Raw genomic sequence first — 12,517 nt, forward strand, 5'->3', positions numbered from 1 at the left:
AATGTTGGTTTAATTGAGAGGTTTTGGAGTCATGCATTGGTGTCTGGAGTCTTTCAATCAGTGTTCTCTTCCATATTGTTGAAATACTGTATTTTTCCCAAAATTCTCTATTTTTCTCTTTATTCTTAAAGGAAGCTTTGATTTACAAAAAAGGTTTGCTACTATTCTTTCAGATTTAATTAAGGTTTGTTGGCTACTTGATCAATCAGAAAAGAGGTAAAGCACCTTTGAAGGTTGGGGTCAATGGGAAACCAAATAAAAAAAGTGATGTTAATATGTGTTTTCACATATCTTAAACAGACATATAACTCTTTCAGGAGAACATCTGTTAAACAAATGAAGATGTAGCTCTGTTCAGAGTAATGTCAACTGCTTTAGTTTAGCAAGAAAATAGCATTCTAACTTACTAACATTTTCTAGTTCGGTCTGGGAATCTGTAGTCTCTTTCTGTCTCTCTCTCGTTCACTCTCCCTCTACCCTCGTTTTCCATATGCAACCTGTAATTATTCATATGAAGATATTATTTCAGTAAATGAAAATTTTAAAAAGGTCATAGAATAAAATGTCAGGGAGAACTCAGAAGATTAAAATTCTACCTAAGATAGTTTGGGTCAGGTCTGTTGGAAGGAATTATGCAAAATGCAGACACATATTTCAAATAATCTTTTATCTGACAGTGATTATTTAGAAGTTTGGGAAATACTTTTCTTTCATGATTAAATTAAAATTCAAACCTCAATAATTCCTAAGGGGCCAATACACAGAACAACTCTGTGGTGGTCTAGTCTGGCCTAGTGTCTGTCTTTGAACATGACTATATGGCATAATGTCGATGAGCATAGCCTGTGAAGCCACATTTCTTGGGTTCAGATCTTGGTATAAAACTCAAAAGCTGTGTACATTGGGCAAGTTAGTTAACATTTTTGTGCCCTTATTTATCAAATAGGGTAGATAATAAGGTACTTACCCCAGAGGGTTTTTCTGAGTACTTATGAATTAGTATCTATAAATTACTTAAAGTAGTGCTGGGTACACAGTAAATACTCAATAAATATTAGCTTAAAATAAAACCCAAATCATAGATCTATATGCTTTTGAAGACTTTTTGTTTTTCCTGCATTATAGTTAATAACTGCAAATCTTTAAAATACATGTATATTTAGGCTTTGCTAGCTGACAATTTCTATAACAGTACATTATATCATTATAAATTGTGATCCTATGCTGTGAAATATAGAAGGCACATAAAAGCTTAAAATTTATTAGGCTATCTCAGGTACCTATCAGTAATTCTGTAGACAGCATAGTACATTAAAGTGACAGCAAGCTTCACTATCTCTATAGTAACCATGGAATTCTAAGTTGTCTAAAATTTTGTAAAATCTACGACTTTTTATAGAACTATATATGTGATATGGGTCGTTTTAATGCAACCAAAGGTCTTTTTAAGGACTTTCATGGATAAAAAGACAAAAAGAACTCTATATACTAAATTTTTATATATGAGTTGAAATATATTTTCTGAAAGAAGCAGTTTGATGTACTTAAGAATTTAAGTATTAAGATCAGATGCTTGAGTTTGCTTTCTGGGTCTCCCAGTAATCATTAACCCATGTAGATCTCAGATTTTTCTTATTTGTACAGTAGAGATAATAACACATAGGTTTTTGAGACTGAAATTAGGTAATGTATATGAAAGCACTGTTTATATTATAGTATTCATTAGAGCACTATACGATTACAGTGTTTGTAAAACAATGAAGTTCTAATGAAGTTTATTTAGTGCTCCATAAAAAAAAAAAAAAATAGAAAGAAAACCTGTGGTCAAATTAGTTTGGGAAACACTAATGTTATTGTAGAAGCTAGTTTTCGGGCTTCGCACGTATACCCAGGCCTTCCCACATCATGGAGTTACTGTATTTTGCCATGTAATGCACACGTTTTTGCCCAAATTTGTAAGGGAAAAATAAGGATGCGCATTATGCATGGATAGTACTAAATTCATATCTATATAAATGTTTTTAATTCCTTTGTTTATGCTTATGAGTTAAAAGTAAAGCTCCAGAAGTCAATAATGATATCTAAATGCAAAACAATACCCTGGAATATGATAATTGGTTTTGTTGAACTTGGGACGAACGTGCAAAGATAAGAGTTCTTGGCCTTCTATGATGTGTAAATATCATAAATTTCTTACCCGTATATAACATTTCTTGTACCATGACATGTTAAAAAATAAATGCTAAAATTCCTTTATAGTACAAAAAACAAGTACCTAATGTAAACTAATAAAAATTTGAATTAAAAACATTTTTTCCCCTGAAAGTTTGGGCCAAAAACATAGGTGTGCATTATACATAGCAAAATATAGTAAATCAAAGCCAATGTATAAAAATTCACACACTGTCATTGGTAAGCATCCAATTAAGAGGAAGATCATACTCATCCACATAAATATTCTCTTCTTTTGTAGAGAAATACTTTTCCAATAGTCTTTATGTCATCAAAAGATGTTTAAAATTATAACTTAATACAGTTTAGATCATTTCAGCCATTCAAATTTGTAAGTTTATTTTGCTTTGCATATTAAGTTCAATTTAGTTTGTTTCATTACCAACAGTATATCTTATGAGCACTGTGACACTGTAACTCTGACGTACCAAACTGAACTTGTTCCATGTATGAAAACTATCAGGCAGTACAATCATACTATGTTTGAAATATATTTAGTTAATGAAGTTTATTTTATTAAGAAACAAACATGTATTCTCATTTGAAATATTCATACAGTAAATATTCTTGTTTTGGTCTAGAATGGTTAATAAAGTTTAGTATGAAAGTAAATTATGCTACTCTCTGCTACTATAATTACAAATAATTCCCTAACTAGGAAATATAAAGAGCACATATACTGATTTGTGTAGCTTGTCAAACTCTGTTTTGAAATACCCCGGCATCTTTTCAGCATCGGGGCTCATGTGCATAGCACATATTTGAACATACTTTAGCAATCTTTTTAATAGAAGCCTTAACGCTTGTGTGTTTTGTTTGTGCCATTTCTTTTGTACTCTCAGTGTAGATGTCATATCATTTTTCACATTGATGCAGTGGCAAAAGTGGATCTAAATGCTTAAAATTTTCTTTTCCTATTGCATCTGTGTGTAGTGTTTTTACAAAACAACAAACTTATCTTGTGTTTTTTTCCATGAACTTACTAAAAAATGAAGAAGAGCTCAGCAATATCTTTATCCTTGGCCAATTGATTTGTAAAGAAATGCGTTAATGGGAACTTCAAAATAATTCTTTTTGTACATTTTGGAATTTGTGTCTGGATTATATTTTTCATATAAGGATACTAATTTTATTATTCAGCTCTGTGCTCCAGACATAACATGCAATGGAATGCTAACAGAGCAGGTTTTAATAAATTCCACCTGGATCACCTCGATGCTGCATGCTTCTTTACGTGCAATGTGGTTTCTTTCTTTGAGTGATTCTTTAAATGCATTTTCATTGTTGGATTTTAATTTTGCTTGTGTGTCTACAAAGGCATATCTACAAAATCCTTGGTTTCCACAGGAACGTTTTAAGATCTTTTCCTTATAAAGAATTACAAATGGAATTGACAGTGAGGATTTCCTGAGTGCTCATCTTCACCTTTGTTATTCAGTTATTATTAATAAATTTGGGTGGGGTTTTTTTGGCCAGATATAGAAGGTTTTTCTCAGGCTGGTCATTTGTGAAATAGAATTAATACTGCTCTCAAATAAAATATAGAGAGGAGCAACTAAATGCCTGTAAATGCCCTTTCAAGCCACAAAGGGATCAACTATGATGTTTTTAACCTACGGGAACAGAGATGGGTAGATTGAGTGGAGAATCAGCGAAAGTTAGTCAGTTCTGACTTGGGTTAACAGAGTTCTGAAATAGCATCCATTCATGTATCTTTTCTTTCAGCAGATATGTATTAGTTATGCCATGTACTGTCTAGGCTCTGAAAATACAACACAGGACACGATTTTTCCCCTTTTAGGTCTTACAGTCTTCATGGTTATGATAAGGAAGTACCAGGTCCTATGGGAGCATATAGTGGGAAAAACTAGCATGACCTGGCTGGTCAAGACCAAAAAGATTATTTCAAGTAAATTAGGATATTTATACTATGAAATTTCATCCACAACAATCAGGATCCATATGTTAGAAGCAATTTTTTTAGGTGTAAGGAAAGAATCACTATTGGTAGTCAGGGTTTTGATGTCAGCTGTGTGTCTGGTTCACTTACAGTATTTACTCAAAACTAAGGCCTACATGAAGGACTGTGATAGCAATGGCTCTCGGAGAGAACTTAGACCTCTATTTCAAATGCAGATCCCAATCATTATCTACTTCACATATACTCTGGAAACAATGTTTGTGAAATAACCCTGACCATACCACAGTAGTCACAGTTGTGATAAAGAGCAGCTGAATAGTAGTTTTAGCACATAAATATCTTTACTTCTTTTATCATAAGACAAATAGGCTTTCCCAGAATAAACTCTTTCAGGTTCAGGATAGCAGGGACATTATAAATGAGAAAACTGGCTTTGGAAAGAAGTCAGCAATAGATAGCTAATCTGCCTGATGTTGATACTGATAGTAACTTTTACTCTCACTTTATTAATGAGGATTTAAATATGCAATAAAATATCTTACCTCGCTCCTTCCAATTTCTACTCTTGTAATTTTAGATTTAACTCTAGAGGTTTTCTGATTGTGATTAGTTGTGTTTTTTTTTTAAGCCCCACACTACTTCCTATTTATGAAAGAGATTATCACATGCTGTAGGTCAGCCCCTAGTACGAGTTCTCTAATGGGGGACTTTAGGCTACCAGGGTGAGCATCAGGGCAGAGGTGCTTTGTAGTGGTATTCCAGGGGGAAAGAAGGGTCAGGGAAAGGGAGTGGGTGGATACTCCAGTCTCATTTTCACCTGCCTTGAATTTTTCCTGGGGCCAGGCTTGCATATGGGATATTTTAAAGCTCAACTTTCAGTTCTTGTTATTATTGCTATAAAAATTTACATATGTCCAAATTAGGAAAGGGAAGACAAGGGGGATTAGCGCATGAAAAAGCTGGTCAGAGTGTAAAGGCATTTTTGAGCATTTCTAAGATCAGTCAATCCACTACCTACATTTTATAGATGAAATATTTGAGGCCAACAAAGTAGATATGTATTTATTCTTGAAATCGGAAATCAAAAGCAAACGTCTGTTATTATTTATCTTGAATCACTAATTGACTTTTCCTTTTTTTTCCCTTTTCTGGAAACATTAAAAAATCATTTGTTGAATTAATCTAACCTTGAGTAAATAACTATGAATCTGTCATGATGTGTGGTCTCTAGGAGTTTCACCATTTCTAAGCCTCCAGTTCATGCAATGAGCAAATGTTTGTATGTATATATATGTCAGGGTGGGTGGGTAGGGGGTGTTAGTGGTGATAGCCACACACATATGTTTAGAAAATCCAAAATGCATTTGGCCCTAAGCAGTTCCCGCCTCACCTAGTTTTTAAACCCATGTGTATTTCAAGAGAATCTTAATCCATATGTTCCCGATTTACTTTCACTAAGTCATCTGCATGTTGTTGGTAAGAGTCCTTTGATGTCTAAGAAGACTTATGAGCAATTTTTATGGCCTCTCTGAGCCTTTGTTCTTTCAAGAGGCAAGATGTGCTTTGCCTGTATGGATGGTACTCTCAGTGGAACAATCAGAAAGTTTTCTAAAATTTGGAAAGGAGACAGAGTGAATCCTAACTTTGACCAAAGTCCCGTTCTCTTTCCGAATGCCAAAACTATAGAGAAAAAGGTCTTGTCTGACTCAAGAAAAAGATATGCTGTCAATATTCCAGCATCCCTTTATTTTGTGCTTTGATTCTTCTGTGTTCAGGCAAACTGATTCCTCTTGGCTTGTTGGGAAGGATAATTTATTAAAATATTAATTTGTACTGGTTATCCTTTCATTTATTTTTCTTTCCTCATTTTACAGTTAGTCGGGTAATATCCTGCTTACACCCTATTAAAGTCATTATTAAGTGTTACAGAGAGTAAGAGAGGGAATTGTCTTCCAAGGCAGGGAGTTCAGGGAGGTTATCCCTTTGTTTGAGAAGGGAAAAGAGAATAATTTGGTCCTTCTGAAGTAGAGCTCACATCTAATTTCTGTCTAAGTTTTGGGGAGATGACAAAATCTCTGAAGTGCCTGCCAAATAAAGCACTGGGAACTGTACCCTAAGTTCAGGAGTTCCAAACCTAGTCCCGTTGCCTACATCCCATGCAAGGAAGAGGTAAAGCAGCCTGTGACCTACAGGAGTCATATGGGCTGGGTCACTGGGCATCTGAGTTGTGACCAGTGTGGAACAGTGTGAGAATTCCCTGAAGGTCTGGTGTTGAGATTCTGAGACTTTTCCTCCTGACACAGGTAATCATAGCTAACACTAAATGTCCTTCAGTAGAATGAAGTTCCTTCAGTAGAATGTAGAATGAAGCTGAAGTCACATTTAAAATAATTTAAAGAAAATGTGGGTATGTGATAATTCTGGAACACCCGAGTTTGCGTACTAAGACTCATTTCTGTTATACTCACTTGTTTTTATTTTTGAGTGCAATAAATATCTGTACATGGACATCCCCTAAGGGGTGTTACCCCATGTCAGATTCTGCAGTGGAGAAAGTGGTCAATGATATAAAAGAAGATTCTAGCTCTGTGTTCAGATTACTTACAACTGAGTTGTAAGCAGAGGCACGGCTGTTACAGTGGTTTCTATTAACTTTTATAGAATACTTTAATGAGTTACTAGCACATACTAATTGCTTTAAGAGGATTATCTCTTTTAATCTTTGCAACCATTCTACATGGCAGCAACTTTTAGTATCTCCATTTAACAGATAAGGAAGCTGAGGTTTAGAAAGAAGGTAACGTCCTCCAATATTATACAGGTAGTAAATGATACAGCCAATTTAAGTTATTTGATTCTGGTTTTCAGGCTGTTAATCTCAGATCTATACTGTTTTCAATAAGCTGTGAAATAGCTCATATAATTAAGTGTGGGGGGAAAAAGAGGGCATGATCAAGTTCAAAATGAGGAGTCAGTGAAGGCTGGAGTGATCAGCGATGCGCTCATGAAGAGATGGGATTTAAAATGAGTCATAGAATAGTAAGGTTGTAATGGAATTTAGGACGTTTAATCCGTCCCCTATTCTTTACAGACATGGACACTGAGCCCTCATACATTGACCAAATTCAGACATGCACACAATCTGATTGAAGGTATGATGTGGAAGTGATTACAGCAGTCATTTTTACAACAAGAAACCAAGCCAAGAGGACAACAGAAAGGAGAATTGACTTACAATGGGCCTCAGGACAGTGTGGGGTGTAGAAATTGTAGAGGTCCATGAGTTCCAGATCATAGCTCTGAACTTTTTCTCAAAGTATATTTCCTATTTTAGTATCTTGAATTTTTGTTAAAAAGACTTCTTTCTGGATACCATGCCATATTTACGTCAGACATTTTATCTTGATAGGAGCTCGGGTTCTGCATTTTCCACATGGCCCTCATCCTGGCTTCCCAGTGATTCAGATATTCACTGACATTGGAGGACTGTTGCTGTAGACAGTGGGGATCAGCTAAATGACAGACACTGGAGATTTTAGAACAGAGAAGAGGCCTATGAGGATTTATTAGGATGTAGAACATGGAGACCAGAGAGATCAGCCCATATCTGGATGTCACTTACAGTATAGAACAGGTCTTATCATCTTGGAAAGAGCCTATTGTACTTGTGGGAACAAATGAGAACAGCTGAATAAGGCTCACTTTGAAAAAAGAACTAATAGACTTGGTGACCAGCTAGGTTAGAGCTATCAAATCAATCACTAGTCCTGTAATGTCCACCTCATAAATAGTTCTCAACTACTTCCAGCTTTCTCCATTCTCACAGCTCATGCAGTTAAAACTGCTGCCTTCTTGCTAGTTTCCCTGACCTAACCTTTGCCCTATCCCCCATCCCCCCTTCCCCACTGTTGTGAGTGATCATTCTAAATGCAAAACCCACCCTGTCACTGTTCTGCTTAAAAGTGCTTAATAGTTTCCTATTGCTCCCAGAATCACTGAACTTGCGTCATTGCGTTTTTTACACTTCTGAATTTTGCACAGCACTGCCCTCTCTTTCTAGAATAGTTTCTCTTTCTCTTGTCTGCTGGGCTTAGGTTTCATATCCTCCAGGAAGCTTTCCTTCACCACCACCCTGCCCAGGCTGGCTTAGGACTCCCTCTTAGACGTTGCCATTGTGCTCTGTTTTTGTCCTTCATGTGCAAGGTCCTGGAGGGAAGGCATGTCTGATTTCTGGTTGTAATGCAGCATCTAGCGCAGTACCTAGCCCATGGTAGATCCTCACAGTAGATTTGTTGAATAAACAAACAAATGAATGATTGAAAAAGAGGGAAGAGCCAAGGGTGTCACCAAGGTTTCATGTCTGATTACCTGAAGGAGTGCTAATATCAGAGCTCTCACTTATCTCTTCCGTAGCTTCCATCTAAACTTTCAGGAGACACAGGGTTCTTTTCTTTGTCAGGGCAAAAACAATAATGACAAAAACTCCAAGACCTAATATATTTTAACTGATTCTGTTTCCTTGATACTTAGAAATTGACAGCTCTTCCAATCAGGGAAATAATGATCAGATTGTGTATAACAAGACTGAAGCTAGTATCTATCAACTCTATCTTGGATAAATCATGTTAAGACAGAGGGCTATGCAGTCACTCATTACATGGCAGTTTTTGCCACTTAAAAGGAACCTTTGTTCCACTGGGAGAGGGAGAGGCAAGGAACAGGGTTTCTTGATCCTGAGGAGAAGCAGCAACCTACTTTGTGTGTTGACTTTCTGTTTGTGAGATATATAGTCAGCATTTCTAATGAATCTGCTGGAAGCGGCTGGAATATTATGATTTATAGCACCTTCCTACTCTCTATCATAGCATTTTATTAGATGGATGGGAAGCTGGTAGTAATGAGGTTAGGAATGAGAAAACATCCATCAAGCCCTGCTACATCTTCTCAGGAAAGACAACACACTATCTCATATGTCACAGGCAGTGATCTAGGTCACGATGATATAAAATGCGTGATTAAAACCAAGCATTTGACACTAGATAATAGGCATCTAGTTAAAAAATAGCTCTAGTGTTCCCGACTTTTAATTAAACCCAACTCGTAAATATGCACTGTGGTAAATATACGGCAGAATGGGGCTTGTTTATATTCCACCACATAACAATTATCTCCAGAATGGGTGCTTTATTTCACTACATGGTGTTATTAGTCAGTCGATGGACTGAAATACAAATGTTAAGCTAGTGATGTCAGACAGGCATGCCACAGCCGTGCCACCACTCCACTCCTGCTTTCCCCTCCCACCTCCCCTGATCTTCTGCTGTCTTCCTTTCTCAATACCCCTCACCCTCTCCACCAGAGTTATCAATCTAAAATCAAACAAGTTTAATCGTTTCCAGCAATCTCTCACAGTACCTTTGATTGCATCGGTAACGCTGGAAGAGAGATCTTTTAAATACATAACCTGGGCATTCAGTAAATCTGTTCTATTAAGGGGTTTAATTTTTTCACAGAGGATTCATTTATGAGAAATATTTTTTAAATGTCAAGTCCAGTAGTAGAATGCTAGTATAAAATTGAATGGGGAGAAGTTAGGAAACAGACTAATTGAGCAGTCATTTTCCTTTATTGGGTATTTGGCAGTTTGCAGGTGATAGCATGGGCCATGGACAGAGCACTGGTCATGGATCTAGATTTAACTCTAACATTAACTGGTCATCTGACATTTATTGCCTCTTAGCATGCAACTTTGGTGAGTTTTTGAATTTGAAAAGTGAGATTAGGTAAGACCTTTTCCAAGCTCTTTTCCCCTCTGGTGGCCTATGAGTCTGTTAAATCAATGCATCTCAAACTTTAATGCTATACAAATAAATCTCTTGGGGTTCTTGTTAAAATGCAGATTCTGATTCAACAGGCATGGAGTGGGACTTGAGATTCTGTTCTGTATTTCTGAATAACTCCCAGTGAATGCTGAAGCTTCTGGTTTACACACCACACTCTGAGTAACAAGATTTTAAAAGACAAGGGTCATTCTCACCACTGCAAGTTTTAAAGCTCTGGGTGTTTTTTTTTCCCTCTCTTTTTAATGTAGTGCCCATCAGTAGAACACCCACCTTCTTTAAGCAGCATATGTTGGAACTGTCTTTTGGCTAACCGTATTAAATTAAGATCATTTCTGAATATACCACTACTCTTATGAAGTTCCATTCAATTCAGTTAATATTTCTCCAGCGTCACAATCTAATTTGGTAACCCATTCCTGTGATCAGACAACTCCCTGTCAGAGTGATTCTTGGCCCCTTCAGATCCCACATGTTCATGTTTAAGCTCTTCTTTCTTTCTCTGATCTCAAAGGAGATGAGGAACAGCTGACCACCTGCGGAAGTAATTTAGCCTAAATTGGCATGGACAGACCATGTGCCTCAGAGCAAGAAAATTCTGTTCATACACAGGAAGCCTACTAGGCAACCCTGTCCCCCGAGACTTGTGTCTCCCCAGAGTCAGGGAGCAAAACGTTTCATACCGAGGACAGTCAGTGGTTAGCCATCCACAAACAGTTGTGAATGGGCTGGTCTGAGCTGTCTGTGTGATTTGGAATAAGGAGAATTTCTATCCGCATGAGATTTAACTTATTTCATTTCTTTTTAGTATGAAGATGAGACCTCTATTCTCTTTCCTTTTATTTTTCATTCAGTTTTGATGTAATTGCTATAATTATGTGTCAGCGATTACCAAGCACATCCTAATTACTCCACTTATTGCTAGAATTACTGTTACTACATACTGCTTTGTTCATTAGTGAACTCTGAAGGGACATCCTTGCACATGTCACACTTTAGAGATAGTCTGATTTTACATGATGTATGATACTCAAAAGCATTATTTTGAACAAATTCACAGAATTAACGTGTGATTTTCAATTGGATTTTCTTGACTAATACATTCCAGCATTTCCCATTTCTGAACATGTTGTTACTAGGAAAATAACAATCTCATTTGATAGGAATACAAAAAAAGGGAAAAGTTATGAATCCCTTTCAACTTTTAAAGATAGCATCATGGTATTTTAATTTTCAAATCACTAAATTCCTTTATTGATTTTTGTTTGTAACTGTATGAATTGGTAGGGTTTGTAAATTCTAAACCTGGCTTCTTTATTGACTTACAGTGTCTTGAGCAACTGGTCAGTTGAGCCTCCCTTGATCCATCCGTAAAATAGTTTGAAAAGAGCTATCGCTCAGTGTCCTAATGATTTGACTTTAACATGTTGATTTTCTATGTAAGACAATCTCAATATTCCCAAATCTTGGGAAGGCAGAGGCTATTCTAAGCTTCTTATTGAAAATCAGTTCTGTACCTCTTTACTCAGTGAAAATATAGAAATACAACCTAATTTAGCTGAAAATTTGTATACTTTTTACAGACACAATTATTTCAGTTTTTATTATATTTTTTAATGACTCTGCAATTTTCAGTAAGGTATTACTGTCATCGCTCTCTCTCTCATCACCCAAATACCCACTAAACTGACCAGAGAAAAATAAACTGTATCTGGAAAGTAGGGATAAGTATTTATGAAAAGATTTTTTTCACCCTAGGAGGAGTAAAACATGAATGCAAAGGAAGAGAAAACAATTTTAAAATATTGTCTACAGATATAATTATAGACAATTGCTTTGCACTTGTGATAAAGTTTAAAGACCTTTAATATTAAATATTAAAGATGAGAAATAATGACGTATTGGCATGAAGAACTGGGAAGAGGATGTAGGGAGAATTAAATAAGGAGTTTAGTAAGATAAATTTTTGAAAAGGTAAGAAAATAAAGTATAACACTAGAATTAATATCTACAGAAAATAGAATGAGAAAGTCAACTAGAATACAGAACACAGGTTTAAAAGGCAGAAATATCTATAGAGATCATTATAGATATGAAGATCAGAATAAGTGTAACAGAAAAACATAATGTCTATAGAAGATGAAAATGGTTCTGGCCAGCGAAAGCTCTACCTGAAACAAAAGGGCTCTTTATAAACCAGAAAAACATATTCAGTGAGAGATACCTACAGGTATATTCTGAAGAAGTGATTAACTATAAAGACACATCCTCCAAGCATCTAATCAGAAATAATAATAATAATAAAAAGAACTTTCAGATGTGTTTCAGTCTTTTCCTCTACAATAAATAGTGTTAGGGATAGGAGACCATGAAATAATGCAAGTTTCATAGGAAAGAGATTCTAATCCAATAATTTCACAATCATCTTTCATGAGGGAAACAAACAAAAAATATCAGATAGGCAATGGCTGAAAGAGTAATTCAGTCATGTACATTTCTTGGGGATGGGGTGGCGGGGTGGAAT

Source organism: Rhinolophus sinicus, chromosome 16 (genome assembly GCF_057876585.1).
Source record: "Rhinolophus sinicus isolate RSI-liver-muscle chromosome 16, RSI-T2T, whole genome shotgun sequence".
Classification (NCBI taxonomy): Eukaryota; Metazoa; Chordata; class Mammalia; order Chiroptera; family Rhinolophidae; genus Rhinolophus; species Rhinolophus sinicus.